The following is a 22,655-nucleotide window of genomic DNA, read 5'->3' on the forward strand; positions in this document are numbered from 1 at the left end:
CTACTAATGTTATCGTGTTTGTTTTTCTATATAAATCTGAAACAGAGTGATTCAATGATTCAAATTCTTTGATTAGTTTATCGTTAGGATCTTGAAGCCACGTGAATAGCTGGTTGAGTTTTGGTAGGATTAAGCTTTTTAATATAGCATTTCTTCCTAATGAAGTTAGATCACATTGTAACAATAAATTCATAATTGACTAAATGCCTTTTAGTTTGTCCTCGTAATTGTTTTCGACCATTTCCGCCAGGTTGTGTGTAAAGGTGATGCCTAAAAGGGTGAAACATTTCTTTTCCCAGTCTAATTTCCTTTATTTACATAATATTACATCTGACGAGCGTTGTGAGCCTATCCAAAATAGTTGTGTTTTACTCCTAGAAGGGTTACCATGACATGAAATATTGGCAACCAGAGGCAAATTTTCCTGGGTTGAACAGGAAGTAATCAGTCATCAATGTAACGATAATCGATAATCGTCCTACTGGCATAAAACGTTATTATTGTAGTTGACAAACTGTATACTTCATTAGAAAGAGGCTGACGGATGAGATTCCGCCTCTATATTACATGATTTTCAAGTTCATGGACATACATACATACATTACAAAATACATCAATGAGGAATTATTGTCCGATATTATCAAAATAATTGTAAAAAATTGGCATATTATGTATATTCTAAATGATTCTGGAAACTGAACAAATGGAATTGTGAGCAGTTAACTTTGCCTGTGTGACGTGGACTTTTCTAGGCATTAAAAATACATAGCTTTAATTACTCATTCTCCCCAGGCATCGCCAGAAGGCGTATAACATCTGGCAACTCTTCCACTACATCAGTACAATATACATTCACATTTACAGTAAACGTTCAGTTTTAAATCAAATTCAGAGCTATTATTATTTCGTGATATACCTCTAATGTTCCAACACAGTATGTTTACCTTCTAATTATTCTATAGAAAGCTGTTTTCTATTTTCTCCAACTTTATAAGGCATAATTGTAAAAACATGTTGCCAGTGGCTCAAGAATTATGTTTCTTCATAGAGTTACAGAAAGCAACGTATCTGTCAAATTTTCAAATCAACATAAACAGTCTGTGTTTTGAAGAAAACACACTTTTATTTTCCACGATGTGTCAGCATATGTTCTCAGTTAACATAACAGTCAATGTTTCTTCATCTAACACAGCAGTCAATGTTTTCAAACAAATATTCACTTGAGGATATATTCGCTGAAAATAACAGCTTCCATTGTGACGTAACTGTTACTAGTTTGGTTCTTTGATAGCAAATCAAGCATTGAAATACTAAATGGTTTTGAAAAATAACTGACCTAATAATATTTTTAATGTAGTGTACAGACTGCTTTCTTCATGAGAAAGGAAGCTGGCGAATGAAATCCCGCCTCTATATTACATAATGTTTAAGGTGATGGACATACGCACATCCATCACAAAATACATCAATGATGAATTATTGTCCGATATCATCAAAACGAATGTAAAGAATTGACACCTTGGGTATATTCTAAAAGATTCTGGAAACTGAATATATGGCATTGTGAGCAGTTAACATTGCATGATTGATGATGTATTTTCTGGACATTTAGAAGATGTAGCTTTCATTACGTATTCATCCCAGGTATCACCAAAAGAAGTATAACATATGGCCACTGTTCCGCCACATCAATAAATTATAAATTCATACTTCATAATGGAATTGTTAATTCTGTGTCTATCAGTTTCAAGTAAGTATGGAAGAACCGAGTATTCATCGTTATCTAGGTGATATTTAATTAGACCTACGTAGATGATAAATATACATTTATGAAATTATAATGTACGATTTATCGATGGTTCTCCGGTAACTGACAATATTTTTCTGGGTCAGTTTTTGTTACATTTCGTCAAAATGACAGATGTGTTGACATTTACTTGACATGGCACCATCTCTTTTTGAGAAGGTATCCACACATTAAATTAAGTGAATCTTCGTGTAATTGTGTTGAAACTTTGTTGATTGAATTTACTAAATTTTAGCACTAATAATTTGGAAAGATTCCAGTTACAAATGCAGTGTAAATATCGAAAAGGCAACGAAAGACGTTTGAAATCAACTATGACTTCGTCTTCGTCAACGCACATTTCATCTTAATGATGAGCTAGTTCCCCAGTCGAACGTATCTACGCGTTGACATCTGGTGTTAGAATCCAGCTGGAGTAACTTTTTAGTTTACTCCCGATCTTGAAAACCTCTATATGTGCCTACAATTAACATTGTGTATCAAGGATGATTCCTTAAGTTCTACGTCTACCTGAAGAGACTACAAGCGTCTTGATCAACATACCTCAACATCTTGAATGGAGCATCATACAGCAACCACCTAATTGACAACCTACAAGTTAAGGATGAAACAGCGAGATACCACAGACCAAGCAAGTATACACGTCTCTCCCACAGAGATCTGATGACAGCCATCAATATGGAGATCCTGTATTCATACAGAAAATACCACATGGATATCTACAAGATGGACAAGTAGTATAGGTAATGATAGTCCGAAACCAATTCCCCCCAAATCCTTAATGAGGTTTAACAAAGGCTCCACCAATGATGAATAAATGAGTGTGATCGACTGAGACGATGATTGATATGCATAAGCATCATTGATATAAACAGCAAAATGTCTGCTGTGGTCGCAATCCCACAAGGGAGAATGAATTTGAAGATAGATGCGATGCGCAAGCTTCCTCCCTCGTGGGATTGCATCCAACTGCGTACTCTTGACGAGAGCTGCCCCGTTCTAGATAACCTTATAACCTTACTATCGAAAGTTTCAACAATTTGCAAGGAAATCATAGAGGCCAGATAGGATACGAACTCACTATCGCACGGCTGTGCGGCTGCACGAAGCAAGCTGTATTTGTCCCCAGCCACCACAACTCCTATGGTATGAGGCATTGATTTTCCTGGTCTATCCTGCGAGTGATAGGTCAGAGTTCACCGGAACGTAAAAATGGAGCAAGCTGGCTGACTGACAGCTTGGCTAATTGATTTTCCTGATCTAAAAAGTAGAGTGCTGGCTGACTGCCGGGTTGCTTGCTGAGATGGATGACTCAGTGCTAGTTCGGCTATGTTATGTGTGAATGTATTAGAGTTAAGATGTACTCAGGAGTATACATTAACAAATGGATGAGGATGAAAAAAAGTACTATCAGTATTTAGTTGAACAGTGACTCAAGGACGTGGATGAAACATAGAATGATAGTGGGTGTATTCAGAAAATATCATCCCTATCAGGAAGAACGGCTCGTTTATATGTTTGAATGAAGTGTGCAGGTCGCTGTACAGTTGTGTTAAAAATGGGATTATCTTGGCAAAAAGAAGTCTTGAGGGAGCATTAAAGGCTAATCCCAAGTACGTGATAACAAGGGGATTTACAAGTATTGTGGCGAGGGAAGATTGCGATGGTTACTGTTGGACAGCCGAAAAGGTTGTAGATTAATAACTTGGTATCCAACCACTTTTTAAGGTCTTGCCTAAACCGTCTGTTTATTACGACGTTAACACCTTGTCATGAGGTACGATCATCAACTCTTCCTTGACAAATGGTCTACTCGGTCCGTCTTTTAAGTTGTACAAGTTCGGTTCGCCGTCTTTGATGTTGACTAGGTCGACGTTGTAAGTTTTCATGGACCATATCGGTTTTGGTGGCACGTTTTCTGCTGTCTCCCTCGTATTCACCCAGCTGGTACAAGTACGTAATGCTGACCCGGTCTGGTAATTTTCTTTTTGTTTTAGCGCAACATGCTGCTGCTGACGAATCGGCAGTGATAGATTTCATTTTGATGTCTTCGACGGGTCTCTTGCCCACGAGTCTGGTGACTTCGCTGCTGATGGAAGCCACCGCTCGCGGCAAGCGTACGACCCATTCCGTATTTCTGTTTCCGGGATTGATTAAATCCTGTGAGTACTTTTGTGAGAATAGGCGTTCGGTTGAGGTGCGATTGAATCTCTCGGCGATGGCTTGGCTGCTTTGAGCTCCCGCTACACCTCATCTCAGCTTATTTTTCCCGAGCAACGTTTGTTGATATTCGGACATGCAGTCTGGGTTCTCTGTTAATCGCTCGGGAGCGAGCGGGTAGCTGTTGTTCAATTCTTGTAATTCTGTGGGATAGTGTAAGTCCACTTCGAGTATGTAGCCTTTGTTTGAATCCGGTGTGATGCTTTCGACATCGATATTGGAGGACGAGACCCATTCGAATCCCCTGGTGGGGAGATTTCGACTCATGGCCCAGCCGTACAGATTGTTGGCATCGAGATAAAGAATGTGTTTGGTTGTTTTGGTCGGGTCGTGTCCTTCCACATACTTGTTGTTGGCCTTCGCGTACCATTTGACGGCCATGAAAATCCGGCCTCGCAAGCCTTTCTCTATGAATAAGTGCGTGTCGTAATCCGTCAGAAGTTTCAGTTCCACACCAGTCTTTTTCAACAAGGCGTCCATAGTGAGACCGGGGGAGGAGAAAAAACACGTAGGATCTAGGCCGTACTGTTTCAAGAGAGAGTGAGTTAAAATATAAAGTCACTTTGGCAATATTTCAGACATATCGTGACTAAAACAACATATATATTAACAATAATTAAAGATACAGTATAATATCCTGTCAACGAAGGACAGTAAAACAACTAGAATATCACAGATATAAATGTAAAACTAGTAATTAAATCTCAAACATTTTAACTATAGAGGACAACACAATATACAAAAAGGCTATAGATCACCAACAACTGAAGGTAGTTCACCATACTAGAGACCATCGGGATAGGCTTACAGTACCTTTGCTACCTGCATGGACCCTAGCTGGATTTACACCATCCCTTCAGCCGCTGGCGATTGTAGGAAAATTTAGCCGGCAGTTAAAAGAACAAAAATACTACGATTAAAATCTGGTAAATTTACATTTTACTTTGAAAGTTTTGGGATTTACGTACCCTCTCAGGAGGACAATAATTTTACAGTACTTTAACCCCCTTTGAGGGTACAGCCACTAACAATCTAAGTTACTCATCTAAACTACCAGTAATAAAATATATATCTATTTACAAACTATTCATCAAAATTTATCTAGCAATTCTATTTCTTTTAAAAATTCAATGATTAAATGATAATTAACACTAAAAAGATCCTTCACTGTTTTGACATTAAAATATTTATCCCGTGTGATGGCAAAATCAATACAGTCTGTGATTCTTTCATCACAAGGGATACAAAACGGAGGAGCGTCACCTTTTAACAGGTATTCATGAGTATACCTTGAATGGCAAATGCGACATCGTCGCATGATGACCTCTTCAAATCTGGACTGACAACCCAAGTAGGTGTAACCAATATAGGGTTTTATTTCATGTAATTTATTAATACCTACTTGGGAGTCCCACTTCTTTTGCGTCTGATCACGGATGTAAGTTCTAATGCTAGCTTTGTAATCAGAGTATGGAATAAGAAGTGGTGTCACAGATTTGTTGAGTGCTGCCTTAGCAGCAAGATCGGCCATTGTGTTCCCAGAAATACCAACGTAACCAACAAAAGACAATGTCGCATTGGCCAGTAGCAAGCTCATTATACAATTCAATAATTTCTAATAAAAGTGGATGTTTACAAGAAAGATTTTTAATAGCCTGAAGACAAGAAAGAGAATCGGAAAAGATGATGTATTGTTTATATTTACGGTGTTTATTAATATATTGAAGAGCTGTTAATATGGCGTTAGCTTCTGCTGTGAAAATAGAGCTGTTATTTGGAAGTCGAGAAGATATTGTTCAGGATCCAATGCACATGCCACCGCGCCACCATCCTTGGGCCCATCTGTAAATAAGGATTTGTATGTATTATATTTATTTTTTAATTGATTATGTTCTTGTTTATATTGTAATTCATTAGTTTCATTGTTCTTAAACTTTGTCAGAGTTAGGTCAACTTCTGTTGCCAAGGAGGAGAAAAAAGCAAGCGGGAAGGAGATATATTTCCCAGCTCAATGCTGGCAGCAGAAATGAATGGTTTAATTCTTAGACCAAGAGGCGGAACAAGAGAAGACTTTTTCTTGTATAAATCCTCATAATGAGAGTTGAAAACACAGTTAAATGCAGGATTAGACTCATTAGAATAGAGTTTTGTTATATACTGTAATAATAATTTGATACGACGATGGTTAAGGGATGGCTCATCAGCCTCAACATAGAGACTATCAATAGGAGAGGTTCTAAAGGACCCAAGATAAAGTCTTAGACCTTGGTGATGGACAGAATCAAGTAGTTTTAGGTTGCTATTGCAAGCTCCACCATAGACGATGGAGCCATAATCAAGTTTCGAGCAGACCAATGGTCGATATAGGTGGAGGAGGGTAGCTTGATCCCCTCCCCACTTTGAGTTGGAAACAACTTTCAACAAATCAAGGGCCTTCAGGCATTTGGCTTTAAGGGATTTAATATGCGGCAAAAAAGTTAAATGGGAGTCGAAAATAAGACCCAAGAACTTGGCCTCCTTTACAACTTTGATGGGCGTGCCATTTAAAGATAGTTCAGGGTCTTTATGCGGCTTATATTTTCTACAAAAGTGTAGACAATTAGTTTTGGACTTGGAAAATTTAAAGCCGTTTTTAAGACACCATTTATTTATTTTATTTAAACACAACTGCAATTGCCGTTCAATAGTATGCATATTTTTACCACGACAAGAAATATTAAAATCATCCACAAAAAGTGATCCATTTAAAACCTTGGATAAACTGTTGATCTTGATACTAAATAAAGTGACAGACAAAATACTGCCTTGTGGGACACCCTGATCCTGATTATAATTGTCAGACAGGGTTTAATCCACTCGGACTTGAAATTGCCTGTTTCTTAAAAACTGTGATATAAAAAGAGGTAAACGACCCCTCAAACCAAAGTAAATCCTTCAAAATGCCATGCTTCCAGGTCGTATCATAAGCTTTCTCAAGATCAAAGAAAATTTATACTGCATGTTGTTTAGTTAGTAATACTATGGCATTTTTAACAAAGGATTCTAAACGTACCAAATGATCAATGGTACTACGATTTTTCCTGAAGCCACATTGGATATCTGATATCAGGTTATTGGTTTCAAGATACCAAGTTAATCTATTATTCACCATTCTTTCCATGGTATTACAGACACAACTCGTAAAAGAGATTGGTCTATAATTAGACGGATCAGTATGATCCCGGCCAGGTTTTGGAATAGGGACTACAATGGCATTACGCCGGGAAGTTGGGAAATTCCCTGAAGTCCATATTGAATCAAACATATTTAGAAGTGTTTCCAAACATGATTCCGGTAAATGCTTCAAGAGCTGATAGTGTATGTTATCAGCTCCTGTTGCTGTATCATGAGCTTGCTCAAGGGCAGTGTGTAGCTCATGTAATGAAAATAATTCATTATAGTCTTCGCCATTGTCTGAGTTAAAAATTATTCTCTTCTTCTCCTGTCGTTTCTGGTATTGTTGAAATTCTGGGACGTAATTTGACGAAGAAGAATGTTTTGCGAGAGTTTTACCAATCTTATTGGCAATATCAGACTTTTCAGTTAATAAATTATCACCATCCTTCAGATGGTGAACAGTAGATTTGGAACCTTTGCCATTAATTCTTTGTATCATATTCCACACCTTTGACATATGTGTACAGGAATTAATTTTGGAAACATAGTTCCTCCAAGACTGACGCTTAGTCTGTTTAAAAGTGCGTCGAGCCTTGGCATTTAAATTTTTTACTTTATCTAAATTATGAACTGTAGGATGTCGGCGAAAATACTTTTCAGCTTTCTTTCTACTCTTTCTGGCCTGTTTACAGTCATTAGTAAACCATGGTTTACAAATATGTGGAATTGCAGAGGACTTGGGTATACTTTGATCAGCAATGTCATTGAGGATATCAGAAAACAATTGTATAGGATCTTCGATGTTCGCAAATACGTCATGTTTTAATGTTCAACACACAAAGCCTCATATAATGACCAATCAGCCCTGGCGAAGTTCCTTCTTGATGAAGGTGAGAAGTTGAAAGAAGAATACCTAGATATCTATATGAATCAACTGCTAAAACACGTTCACCTTCACAATCTGAGTTTTTCTCTAGATTAACTGATCTTTCCACTTATACCAGTTGCATAAAGACTTTCCCATACTTTTTATACGGCCGATAGAATCAAAGGCCTTTTGGAAGTCAACAAAGGCGACATATAATTTCTTTTTCTTCCTCAGTAAAGTTTTTTGAATGATAGTATATAGCGTGAAAATGTGATCAACTGCTGAATATCTATTTCTAAAGCCAGCCTGGGTTTCTGTAAATTTGTCTCTTAGAGTAGCCCAATTTGTCAATCTTGCGTTAAGTATACAAGTATAAATTTTACTCAAAGTACAAAGTATAGATATTCCTCTATAACTATCGGGATTAACTTTATTACCCTTTTATGAAGAGGGATGATAATTGCCTTTGACCACTGGTCCGGAAATAAAGCATCGCTGAACAGCTTGTTAAATAATTGGCTCAAAAACGGGATAATGACTGCTTCTGAACATTTTATCATTTTAATTATGATATGATCATTTCCTGGGGATTAACCATTCTTTAAGTGTTGGCTTGCAACATGAATTTTAGAATCAGTTATAGGTGATTCAAGAATATCTAGATCAGGATCTTCAAGTAGTTTATCCTATTGGACGGTTGTATCATTATTAGTGGCTGGTACATCTATGCTTTGGAATACATTCTGAAAATGATCCAACCAACTATCCAGTTGAATGTTAGCGCTTCTGTTGTCACGTCTAGAAATATTCCTCAATTCTTTCCAAAATCTAGGGGAATTTTTAACGGTATCTTTAAGAATAATTATTTTTCTGTATTGGTAATCATACTTTGATATTCGACAAACATTTCTATATTTGTTTCTCATCTAGCAGTAGGCACGTTTACTTTCACATGATTCATGACGTTTAAATCGTCTCAAATGCTGTCGTGCTTCTTGCTTAGCTTTTTTACATTTCAGATTATAAAGGATTATAAAAGACCCACTTATAAAGGATTTTTTCATACCTTCAGATGCGGAGAGAACTGCTTTCACAAACACATCTAAACCCTTATTGAGGTTATCGTCAACTCCATCAATCATATCTTGTAATGAAGGATATGAGTTACTAAGTGAAGTAAAAACATCCGAGGCCATATTATCGTTCCACTTGTCAAGTAAGTAATACAGTCATAAACTGTATATATACGCTCACGTCTATATTGTCAAGCAGTCCGGTATTCTGACTGCCGGTGTAGGGACGACCACGAGCAGGATAATGCCGCATATAGGAAACGCCCTGGGGTTGAGCTGGAGCTTCGCTCACCTCATTCATGTATACTTGTTTACATCATGTATTGTATAACCAACGAAAGACGTTTGAACTCAACTATGCCTTCGTCTTCGTCCACGCACATGTCATCTTAAATATGAGCTAGTTCCCTAGTTGATCGTAGCTACGCGTTGACATTATTATGGTTTACAGTAATATGGAGCAGTGAGAGGTCAGGCGGTCCTCGGACAGTCAGTCAGGCTGGTATGGCTCATCAGCTCAGGCGCCCTTGACCCCTCTACGCGCAGCCCATACAGCGAGCGCTGCAGCCTTCTGCATTACTCAGACTGTTAGAAGGGCTGTGCTCCCGGTGGAGAACCCGAGCACTTTTCCAGTCTGCGCCAAGAGATCAGGAGGTACCAAATCAAGGGCACAGAGAACAATGACCAGTCTGACGACTGTGTACTTGGGATGCAAGTGAGACATTTCAAAAGTGAGGTCCGCATTTTTAGCTGCTTTTCCTCAATCTTGACAATCACATTGCTGCCAAGAGGGCCAGAATCTTCGACAGCTTAGATATTGCATTGGCTATGTCGAAAAGGACAAGATCAGGTTTATTGGCAGGAGTTTTTCTTAGGCCGTATATGTGCCCATTTCAAAGAAGTTTAAAAACATCTATTTAATGATGCCCTGGACATGCTCTGGGTCGTAGCATGGATGGACCTTCGAGGCACAGATATGGCGAAGACTAGTAGAATCAATGCGCTATGCCATTATCTTGGTTTAGAAACGTTGTTTGTGACAAGGAAGTGCACCTACTGACAAGGTGTTGGGTAGTTTCTGTGAGTTCATTGCACAATCAACATTTCATATTAATATTTTCTCAAGAGAATCACATTTTGGCGATTGCGAGTGAAAATGGACATGGACATGGGTTCATGAAATGAGAAGGAGGTTATGAGGAAGAATGAGTTTTCACTGCACTGGATAGTATCATTGAGAGCGGATATTAGATATTGGTGTTGGACAGTTTCTGTGAATTCATTGCACAATCGACATTTCATGTAAACATCTCCTTTAAGAATGGGAAGTGACTGCTCTTGGGCAGCACAATTAAGCCCTCTGTTTCACTTTTAAGACCAGCGAACGAGTGGATTGGACTGCTATTCTGTTCTACACACTGTCTATATATACAAGGGCCCATGGAATGAGAAAAGAGGCCATGAGGTAGTGTGACTTCTCAATAAACTGGGTAGTATCACTGAGGGTGGATCCTGGACAAAAGGAAATAGGAGTCCATTTAATGAGAAAAAGGCCATGAGGTAGGATGATCTCTTCAGACAACGTGTTCATCGTCGAAGAGGAGAACGTACTGCCCGTTGTTGCGTACAAGAGGTCGTACCCTTTGTGGGTGTGAGTGTGGGGTAGTATTTGTGGTGACGAGAGGACGCCATTACTCATCAGGAGCTCTCAAGGTCTTGAAGTGGGATGGTAGAAATCAGTTGAGACGAATGATCATGACGTTTGATAGAGGCTATGACGTGTGATTGTGGCGATGAGATGCCATGAGATGAGCGGCTGTGTGATTATGGCGATGAGATGAAATGTGTGGCTCTGTGACTGTGGCGATGAGATTAGATGAGATGAGAGGTTGTGTGACTGTGGCAATGAGATGAGATGAGTGACTGTGTGATTGTGGCTATGAGATGAGATGAGTGGCTGTGTGATTGTGGCGATGAGATGATATAGTTGCTGTGTGATTGTGGCGATGAAATGAGAAGAGTGTCTGTGTGATTGTGGTGATGAGATGAGATGAGTGACTGTGTGATTGTGGCGATGAGATGTATGGCTGCGTGATTGTGGCGATTAGATGAGATGTGTGGCTGTGTGATTGTGGCGATGGGATGAGATGAGTGACTGTGTGATTGTGGCAATGAGATGAGATGATGTGGTTGTGTGATTGAGGCGATGAGATGAATGGCTGTGTGACTGTGGCGATGAGATGAGATGGGTGGCTGTGTGATTGTGGTGATGAGATGACATGGGTGGCTGTGTGATTGTGGCGATGAGACAAGATGAGTGACTGTGTGATTGTGGCGATGAGATGAGATGAGTGACTGTGTGATTGTGGCGACGAGATGAGATGGGTGGCTGTGTGATTGTGGTGATGAGATGAGATGAGTGACTGTGTGATGGTGGCGATGATATGAGATGAGCGGCTTTGTGATTGTGGTGATGATAAGAGTGGCTGTGTGATTGTGGCGATGAGATGAGATGAGTGACTGTGTGATTGTGGCGATGAGATGAGATGAGTGACTGTGTTATTGTGGCAATGAGATGAGATGGGTGGCTGTAAGATAAATGTGATGACATGAGAGGCTGTGTGATTGTGGAGATGACATGAAATGACTGCCTGTCTGATTGTGGTGATGAAATGAGATTGCTGGCTGTCTGATTGTGGCGATAAGATGAGTGGCCGTGTGATTGTGGCAATGACATTCATGTGAGATATGTGGTCAGTAGTTGGGATAGTGCACATAAGATGTGATATGTGTCCATTAGGTGATATAGTGGATATGAGGTGAGATATGTGGTCAAGAAGTGGGATAGTCTGCATAAGGTGGATGAGAGGTGGGATAGTGGACATAGGGTGATAAACTAGATAAACTAGCGTTGAAAAGAAACCACACCAAAATAAAATTATCATAAATTGTCAAAATAATTGCCAATCTGTTGAAAAACGGCTGAAAACACATTCCTCGAATACAACCTGTGAACAAGTGCACGAGATTTTGATGATTGTTGAGTTAAATGAATTCGCACAGAAAAAATGGAAATTGTGCACAAGGTTACCCGTATGACATGAGGGTATAAACCTGACTAGATGTGTTCTCTCTCATCATGTGACACGATTGAAAGCAGCCAACATGCCTCGATTGACCAAAGAACAGAGGGAAAGAGTAATTGGTATGCTTCAGATGGGCGCAACACAGGACCACGTGGCCACGATCATGGGATGCTGCAAGTCCACCATCGCCAGACTTGCCACACGGTCACAAACAGACTGGCAGTACTGCTGACAGACCCAGGAGTGGCAGACCCAAGGTCACGACCCCACAGGAAGATCGATTTTTACTGGTGCTTCATCTGAGAAACCGCTACCTCACTGTGACGTCATCAAGCGCCAATAGCCTTGGGCATGCAGTCAGCAGACAGACCGTAGCAAGACGACTCCGTCAGCATGGTATTCGTGCCTATCGACCTTTCAAGGGCATGACGTTAACGCTCCGACACCGACGTGCCAGATCGAGGTGGACCAAGACCGTAATGCAGTGGCAGCAGCGAAACTGGCGAAGAGGTCCGCATAATTAGCATGCTTTTCTTGCCAATCACCATGGTCTCAAAAGTGACGGAATACTCAACAGCATAAATGTTTCATTGCCTTTCTCAACATGGAAGCAGGATTATTGGAAGGAATTCTTCATAGACGGTATATTGGTGTATTCCAAAGAAGCTTGAAAGCAGCATTTTCCATTATACTCAGGATCACTTCGTTGATGGCATTTTAGAAGTAGGCTAGTAATATTTAGACAAACTTTATGGATAACAACTTTTTTAATTCGTGAGTGCGACGTTTAGATACAGATTCTTGTATCGTTGTCAGGTATTCCTGCTTGACTCACGAAATATAGAAGATTTTATCCATAAAGTTTTCCAATAATGATCAGAGTCCTTCCATGGATTGGCCTCGTAGTCAAAGCCACAGGCATGCCATAGCACCAACGATACATACCATCATGTCGTTTAAGATATGCGGTTTGTTAAGGAATTATGACAATGTGTTGGAAAGTCTCTGTGAATTCATTGCACAATCGACATTTCATATTAATATTTCCTCAGTACTTGGGATGCAAACAAGACATACAAAAGACGAGGTCCGCATGTTGCCCACCTTTCCTTCTTAACCTCTTTGTTTCAAAAGGAACAGAAAATTCATTTATACATATAAATGTTTTTCTCCAAAAAAGCAAGATCGGGTTTGTTGATAGTGGCTTTTAGGTAGGTCAATTCCAAACACATTTAAAAACATGATTCTCCATGACGCCAGGGACGTGTTTAGGGTCGTACCATTGGTGGTCGTCGGGGGTCAGATCCACAGCCATGGTGAGGATGGTAGTTACAACAACAAGCCATGCCATAGTGTCGTTAGAGATACGTTGTCTATGCCTGGGATCAATTGACAGTCCTTTCCATTTAAACAATCTCAGCGATTCATTGCACAATCGACATTTCATATTAATATTTCCTCAGTACTTGGGATTCAAAGAAGACATACAAAAGACGAGGTCCAGATATTGTCCTCTTTTCCTTCTTAACCTCTTTGTTTGAAAAGGAACAGAAAATTCATCTGTGTACACACCTATGTCCATATAGGTATCAGTCTCAAATATCTATGGATTTATACAAACCTATGCCGGGTGTAAATATTAACACATTGAAGTCATTATCAATCAGTATGCTCATGAAATGAATAGACACGTGACATATACAACTAGATGTGATTTCTGTAGATCTACTATCTACAATGAGCTGTACTACATAACATGTGTCCTTTCATTAAATTTGCAGTAATGACTGTTATCACGTGTAATTTCTATCTTACAGTATAATAGGTACAAGAGAATGAGATATTTGGTAAAAACCTTCTCAAGCTTAAAAATCAATACGAACATGTGTTATATTCACAATCTATTTCGCTGTTTAGAAAATGGCCTGGGGTTTGCAAGTATTTTTACTGAAATGTGTTAAATGATCAATACAATATTCGACACATGTCAGTATTTTCATTGGTCCACCTAACTGCCAATAATAACTCGTGAAGATGGTGTGATAAGTCACTCGGAATCAATATGACGATGTTCGACGGCAGACTCTTCCTGGTTCACCTGGTTGTTCTTGTGCGTCCCTGGGATCTGACCTTGACCTGATGAGTTTCAGGAGGTCTTTGAACTCCTGCAAGCAGCTAAGTAAGTTAATACGCAATTAATGATGATTTTTCTTAATTCCTTTTTCATACCGTTTCCGAATATGTGTGGAAACATTTTCTGATCTGTTGGGGAAAAGCTTTAACTTGAATATTGCTCTACACTGCAACAGCTGCATGTTTAAGAAAACGCTATGGTTATACCTAACCTGGGTAAAGACACACACACACACACACACACACACACACACACGCACGCACGCACGCACGCACGCACGCACGCACACACACACACACGACAAAGTCTGAAGATCCTGATTGTGGCGATGAGATGAGATGAGTGGCTGTGTGATTGTGGCGATGAGATGAAATTAGTGGCTGTGTTATTGTGACGAGGAAATGAATGGCTGTGTGATTGTGGCGATCAGATGAGCGGCTGTGTGATTGTGGAGATGAGATGAGATGAGTGACTGTGTGATTGTGGCGATGAGATGAGATGAGTGACTGTGTGATTGTGGCAATGAGATGAGATGGGTGGCTGTAAGATAAATGTGATGACATGAGAGGCTGTGTGATTGTGGAGATGACATGAAATGACTGCCTGTCTGATTGTGGTGATGAAATGAGATTGCTGGCTGTCTGATTGTGGCGATAAGATGAGTGGCCGTGTGATTGTGGCAATGACATTCATGTGAGATATGTGGTCAGTAGTTGGGATAGTGCACATAAGATGTGATATGTGTCCATTAGGTGATATAGTGGATATGAGGTGAGATATGTGGTCAAGAAGTGGGATAGTCTGCATAAGGTGGATGAGAGGTGGGATAGTGGACATAAGGTGATAAACTAGATAAACTAGCGTTGAAAAGAAACCACACCAAAATAAAAATTATCATAAATTGTCAAAATAATTGCCAATCTGTTGAAAAACGGCTGAAAACACATTCCTCGAATACAACCTGTGAACAAGTGCACGAGATTTTGATGATTGTTGAGTTAAATGAATTCGCACAGAAAAAATGGAAATTGTGCACAAGGTTACCCGTATGACATGAGGGTATAAACCTGACTAGATGTGTTCTCTCTCATCATGTGACACGATTGAAAGCAGCCAACATGCCTCGATTGACCAAAGAACAGAGGGAAAGAGTAATTGGTATGCTTCAGATGGGCGCAACACAGGACCACGTGGCCACGATCATGGGATGCTGCAAGTCCACCATCGCCAGACTTGTCACACGGTCACAAACAGACTGGCAGTAGTGTGATGAAAGTGGGCTAAGGTGAGATATATGTCGTCGGTGGTGTGATAGTGGACATAAGCTGACAGACCCAGGAGTGGCAGACCCAAGGTCACGACCCCACAGGAAGATCGATTTTACTGGTGCTTCATCTGAGAAACCGCTACCTCACTGTGACGTCATCAAGCGCCAATAGCCTTGGGCATGCAGTCAGCAGACAGACCAGTGGCAAGACGACTCCGTCAGCATGGTATTCGTGCCTATCGACCTTCAAGGGGGCATGACGTTAACGCTCCGACACCGACGTGCCAGATCGAGGTGGACCAAGACCGTAATGCAGTGGCAGCAGCGAAACTGGCGAAGAGGTCCGCATAATTAGCATGCTTTTCTTGCCAATCACCATGGTCTCAAAAGTGACGGAATACTCAACAGCATAAATGTTTCATTGCCTTTCTCAACATGGAAGCAGGATTATTGGAAGGAATTCTTCTTAGACGGTATATTGGTGTATTCCAAAGAAGCTTGAAAGCAGCATTTTCCATTATACTCAGGATCACTTCGTTGATGGCATTTTAGAAGTAGGCTAGTAATATTTAGACAAACTTTATGGATAACAACTTTTTTAATTCGTGAGTGCGACGTTTAGATACAGATTCTTGTATCGTTGTCAGGTATTCCTGCTTGACTCACGAAATATAGAAGATTTTATCCATAAAGTTTTCCAATAATGATCAGAGTCCTTCCATGGATTGGCCTCGTAGTCAAAGCCACAGGCATGCCATAGTAGCACCAACGATACATACCATCATGTCGTTTAAGATATGCGGTTTGTGCCAAGGAATTATGACAATGTGTTGGAAAGTCTCTGTGAATTCATTGCACAATCGACATTTCATATTAATATTTCCTCAGTACTTGGGATGCAAACAAGACATACAAAAGACGAGGTCCGCATGTTGCCCACCTTTCCTTCTTAACCTCTTTGTTTCAAAAGGAACAGAAAATTCATTTATACATATAAATGTTTTTCTCCAAAAAAGCAAGATCGGGTTTGTTGATAGTGGCTTTTAGGTAGGTCAATTCCAAACACATTTAAAAACATGATTCTCCATGACGCCAGGGACGTGTTTAGGGTCGTACCATTGGTGGTCGTCGGGGTCAGATCCACAGCCATGGTGAGGATGGTAGTTACAACAACAAGCCATGCCATAGTGTCGTTAGAGATACGTTGTCTATGCCTGGGATCAATTGACAGTCCTTTCCATTTAAACAATCTCAGCGATTCATTGCACAATCGACATTTCATATTAATATTTCCTCAGTACTTGGGATTCAAAGAAGACATACAAAAGACGAGGTCCGCATATTGTCCTCTTTTCCTTCTTAACCTCTTTGTTTGAAAAGGAACAGAAAATTCATCTGTGTACACACCTATGTCCATATAGGTATCAGTCTCAAATATCTATGGATTTATACAAACCTATGCCGGGTGTAAATATTAACACATTGAAGTCATTATCAATCAGTATGCTCATGAAATGAATAGACACGTGACATATACAACTAGATGTGATTTCTGTAGATCTACTATCTACAATGAGCTGTACTACATAACATGTGTCCTTTCATTAAATTTGCAGTAATGACTTTTATCACGTGTAATTTCTATCTTACAGTATAATAGGTACAAGAGAATGAGATATTTGGTAAAAACCTTCTCAAGCTTAAAAATCAATACGAACATGTGTTATATTCACAATCTATTTCGCTGTTTAGAAAATGGCCTGGGGTTTGCAAGTATTTTTACTGAAATGTGTTAAATGATCAATACAATATTCGACACATGTCAGTATTTTCATTGGTCCACCTAACTGCCAATAATAACTCGTGAAGATGGTGTGATAAGTCACTCGGAATCAATATGACGATGTTCGACGGCAGACTCTTCCTGGTTCACCTGGTTGTTCTTGTGCCATCCCTGGGATCTGACCTTGACCTGATGAGTTTCAGGAGGTCTTTGAACTCCTGCAAGCAGCTAAGTAAGTTAATACGCAATTAATGATGATTTTTCTTAATTCCTTTTTCATACCGTTTCCGAATATGTGTGGAAACATTTTCTGATCTGTTGGGGAAAAGCTTTAACTTGAATATTGCTCTACACTGCAACAGCTGCATGTTTAAGAAAACGCTATGGTTATACCTAATCTGGGTAAAGACACACACACACACACACACACACACGCACGCACGCACGCACGCACACACACACACACGACAAAAGTCTGAAGATCCTGATTGTGATTATGGTGATGAGATGAGATAAGTGGCTGTGTGATTGTACCGATGAGATGAATCGAGGGACTGTGTGATTGTGGCAATAAGATGAGATGAGCGGCTGTGTCATTGTGGAGATGAGATGGGATATGTGGCTGTGTGATTGTGGCGATGAGATGAGATGAGTGGCTGTGTGATTGTGGCGATGAGATGAAATTAGTGGCTGTGTTATTGTGACGAGGAAATGAATGGCTGTGTGATTGTGGCGATCAGATGAGCGGCTGTGTGATTGTGGAGATGTGATGAGATGGGAGGTTGTGTGATTGTGACGAGGAGATGAGTACTGTGTGATTTTAGCGATGAGATGAGATAAGTGGCTGTGTGATTTTGGCGATGAGATGAAATGAGAGGTTGTGTGATTGTGACGATGAAATGAGGTAAGTGGCTGTGTGATTGTGGTCATGAGATGAGATAAGTGTCTGTGTGATTGTGGTGATGAGAAGAGATGACTGGCTGTGAGATTGTGACGATGATATGAGATGAGTGGCTGTGTGATTGTGGTGATGATAAGAGTGGCTGTGTGATTGTGGCGATGAGATGAGATGAATGGCTGTGTGATTGTCGTGATGAGATGAGATGAGATGGGTGGCTGTGTGATTGTGGCGATGAGATGAGATGAGTGGTTGTGTGATTGTGACGATGAGATGAGATGGGTGGCTGTGTGATTGTGGTGATGAGATGAGATAAGTGGTTGTGTTATTGTGGTGATGAGATGAGATAAGTGGCTGTGTTATTGTGGTGATGAGATGAGATAAGTGGCGGTGTTATTGTGGTGATGCGATGAGATAAGCGGCTGTGTGATTGTGGTGATGAAATGTGATGAGTGTATGTGTGATTTTACCGATGAGATGGGATGAGTGCCTATGTGATTATGACGATGAGATGAGATGAGTGGCTGTGAGAATTTGGTGATGAAAAGAGTGGCTGTGAGATTTTGGTGATGAAAAGAGTTGCTGTGTGATTGTGGTTATGAGATGAGAGGGGATGTGTGATTGTGACGATGAGATGAAGTGAGTGGCTGTGTGATTGTGGTGATGAGATGGGATGAGTGGCTGTGTGATTGTGGCGATGAGACGAGATGAGTTGCTGTGTGATTGTGGCGGTGAGATGAGATGACTGGCTGTGAGATTTTGGTGATGAAAAGAGCGGCTGTGTGATTGTGAAGATGAGATGAGGTGAGTGGCTGTTTGATTGTGGTGATGAGATGAGATGAGATGAGAGGCTGTGTGATTGTGGCGATGAGACGAGATAAGTGGGTATGTGATTGTGGCGATGAGATGAGGTGAGTGGCTGTGTGACTGTGGCAATGAGATGAGTTGAGATGAGTGGCTCTGTGATTGTGGTGATGAGATGAAATGACTGCCTGTCTGATTGAGGCGATGAGATAAATGGCCGTGTGATTGTGGCAATGAAATTCATGTGAAATATGTGGTCAGTTGTTGGGATAGTGCACATAAAATGTGATATGTGTCCATTAGGTGTTATAGTGGATATGAAGTGAGATATGGGGAAAGAAGGTGGGATAGTGGACATAAGATGAGATATGTGGTCAGTAGGTGTGATAGTGGACATAAGGTCAGATACGTGGCCAAGAAGTGAGATAGTGGACATAAGGTGAGATATGTCGTCAGTAGGTGTGATAGTGGACATAAAATGAGATACATGGCCAAGAAGTGGGATAGTGGACATAAGGTGAGATACGTGGCCAAGAAGTGGGATATTCTGCATAAGGTGGATGAGAGGTGGGATAGTGGACATAAGGTGAAATATGTCGTCAGTAGGTGTGATAGTGGACATAAGGTGAGATATGTCGTCAGTAGGTGGGATAGTGGACATAAGGTGAGATATGTGGCCAAGAAGTGGGATAGAGGACATAATGAGAGATACGTGACCAAGAAGTGGGATAGAGGACATAAGGTGAGATACGTGGCCAAGAAGTGGGATAGTGGACATAAGGTAAGAGATACGTGGCCAAGAAGTGGATAGTTGACATAAGGTGAGATATGTGGCCAGTAGAAGTGGACATAAGGTGATAGTGGTTAGCATAAGGTAAAGAGATACGTGGCCAAGAAGTGAGATAGAAGTGGGATGGGACATAAGGTGAGATACCAAGAAGAGGCCAAGAAGTGTGATAGTGGGCATAAGGTGAGATATGAGGCCAAGAAGTCTGATAGTGGGCATAAGGTGAGATATGTCGTCAGTAGGTGTGATAGTGGACATAAGGTGAGATATGTGGTCAGTAGGTGTGATAGTGGACATAAGGTGAGATATGTCGTCAGTAGGTGGGACAGTGGACATAAGACGAGATATGTGGCCAAGAAGTGGGATAGTGGACATAATGTGAGATACGTGGCCAAGAAGTGGGATAGTGGACATAAGGTGAGATACGTGGCCAAGAAGTGGGATAGTGGACATAAGGTGAGATATGTGGCCATGAAGTGGGATAGTGTGGGATAGTGTACATAAGGTGAGATACGTGGCCAAGAAGTGGGATAGTCTGCATAAGGTGGATGACAGGTGGGATAGTGGACATAAGGTGAGATATGTCGTCAGTAGGTGTGATAGTGGACATAAGGTGAGATATGTTGCCATGAGGTGTAATAGTGGACATAAGGTGAGATATGTGGCCATGAGGTGTAATAGTGGACATAAAGTGAGATATGTGGCCATGAGGTGTAATAGTGGACATAAGGTGAGATATGTGGCCATGAGGTGTAATAGTGGACATAAGTTGAGATATGTGGCAATGATGTGTAATAATGGACATAAGGTGACATTAACGATACGAGGGGCGTTCATTAAAGAGCGAGTGAGTGAGTTAACATTTATCGTTACATCGGCAATATTTCAGACATATCATGACGAGGACAGTTTATAAAATAAAGATGAATATAGTTTGAAGATTAAAACCTGATTAATTCTACCTTACCCTGACTGTCAGAAGGGCTGCTCCTGGTGGAGAACCTAGGCACTCTCATTGCCTGCGCCAAGGATCAGGAGGTAATGGCAAAAGGGCTTCAAAATAATTTAGATTTAGATATTTGCGCCAAGAGATCAAGAGGCACTAAACACAGGGAGTCTATTGACAGTGTACTCGGGATGCATGCGAGACATTTCAAAGAGGAGGTCCGCATAATTAGCATGCTTTTCTTGCCAATCACCATGGTCTCAAAAGTGACGGAATACTCTATAGCATAAATGTTTCATTGCCTTTCTCAACATGGAAGCAGGATTATTGGAAGGAATTCTTCTTAGACTGTATATTGGCCTATTCCAAAGAAGCTTGAAAGCAGCATTTTCCATTATGCTCAGGATCACTTCGTTGATGGCATTTTAGAAGTAGGCTAGTAATATATAGACAAACTTTATGGACAACAACTTTTTTAATTCGTGAGTGCGACGTTTAGATACAGATTCTTGTATCGTTGTCAGGTATTCCTGCTTGACTAGCACATAAAGAAGATTTTATCCATAAAGTTTGCCTATAATGATCAGAGTCCTTCCATGGATTGGCCTCGTAGTCAAAGACACAGGCATACCATAGTAGCACCAACGATACATGCCATCATGTCGTTAAGGATATGTTGTTTGTGCCAAGGAATTCTTAACCTCTTTGTTTGAAAAGGAACAGAAAATTCATCTGTGTACGCACCTATGTCCATAAAGGTATCAGTCTCAAATATCTATGGATTTATACAAACCTATGCCGGGTGTAAATATTAACACATTGAAGTCATTATCAATCAGTATGCTCATGAAATGAATAGACACGTGGCATATACAACTAGATGTGATTTCTGTAGATCTACTATCTACAATGAGCTGTATTACATAACACGTGTCCTTTCATTAAATTTGCAGTAATGACTTTTATTGCGTGTAATTTCAATCTTAAAGTATAATAAGTACAAGAGAATGAGATATTTGGTAAAAACCTTCTCAAGCTTAAAAATCAATACGAACATGTGTTATATTAAATGATCAATACAATATTCGACACATGTCAGTATTTTCATTGGTCCACCTAACTTTCCACTGGCAATAATAACTCGTGAAGATGATCTGATAAGTCATTCGGAATCAATATGACGATGTTCGACAGCAGACACTTCTTGGTTCTTCTGGTTGTTCTTGTGCCATCCCTGGGATCTGACCCTGGACCTGATGAGCTTCCTAACAAGATTCAGGAGCTCCTGGACCTCCTGGTAGACGCTAAGGCTGATTTCCAGCGTATCTTTAATATCACCGACGAGCAATGCCCATGTCTGAGTAAGTTAAAACACAATTAATGATGATCTTTCTCAATTCCATGTTCATACCGTTTCCGAATATGTGTGGAAACATTTTCTGATCTGTTGGGCAGGCAAAAGTTTTGACTTGAATATTGATCTACACTGTAACATTGAAGTCATTATCAATCAGTATTGCTCAATGGGGTCTACAAGTGTGTGTGTGTGTGTGTGTGTGTGTGTGTGTGTGTGTGTGTGTGTGTGTGTGTGTGTGTGCGTGCGTGCATGCGTGCTTGTGTGTAATGGCTTCAGAAACCATGGCTGGAAGAAAGCATCATACGAACTTAGACGTAAAAGTCTTACCGTCATGTGACCAGACGCGAGTTATTCTAACTTATTTATTCAAGAATAACATAGGGTTTGAGTAACCATAAGCAGGTAGTACTGATTAAAAATAGTCTCGTCTTTAACACTTAGCGGAGTCTGAACTATGAATGGCCATTCG

At 40.3% G+C, this 22,655-nt stretch overlaps 1 long non-coding RNA gene across 1 annotated transcript; it reads left to right on the top strand.

The window, feature by feature from the left end:
• The first annotated feature begins 868 nt into the window (after window positions 1–868).
• LOC124277632 lies at window positions 869–22,202 on the top strand. Its single transcript, XR_006898878.1, has 3 exons — window positions 869–938; window positions 21,500–21,507; window positions 22,192–22,202. It is a non-coding gene; the product is annotated as an uncharacterized LOC124277632 (long non-coding RNA).
• The last annotated feature ends 453 nt before the right edge of the window (window positions 22,203–22,655 follow it).

Source organism: Haliotis rubra, unplaced genomic scaffold (genome assembly GCF_003918875.1).
Source record: "Haliotis rubra isolate DU_JTF1 unplaced genomic scaffold, ASM391887v1 Scf225, whole genome shotgun sequence".
NCBI lineage: Eukaryota > Metazoa > Mollusca > Gastropoda > Lepetellida > Haliotidae > Haliotis > Haliotis rubra.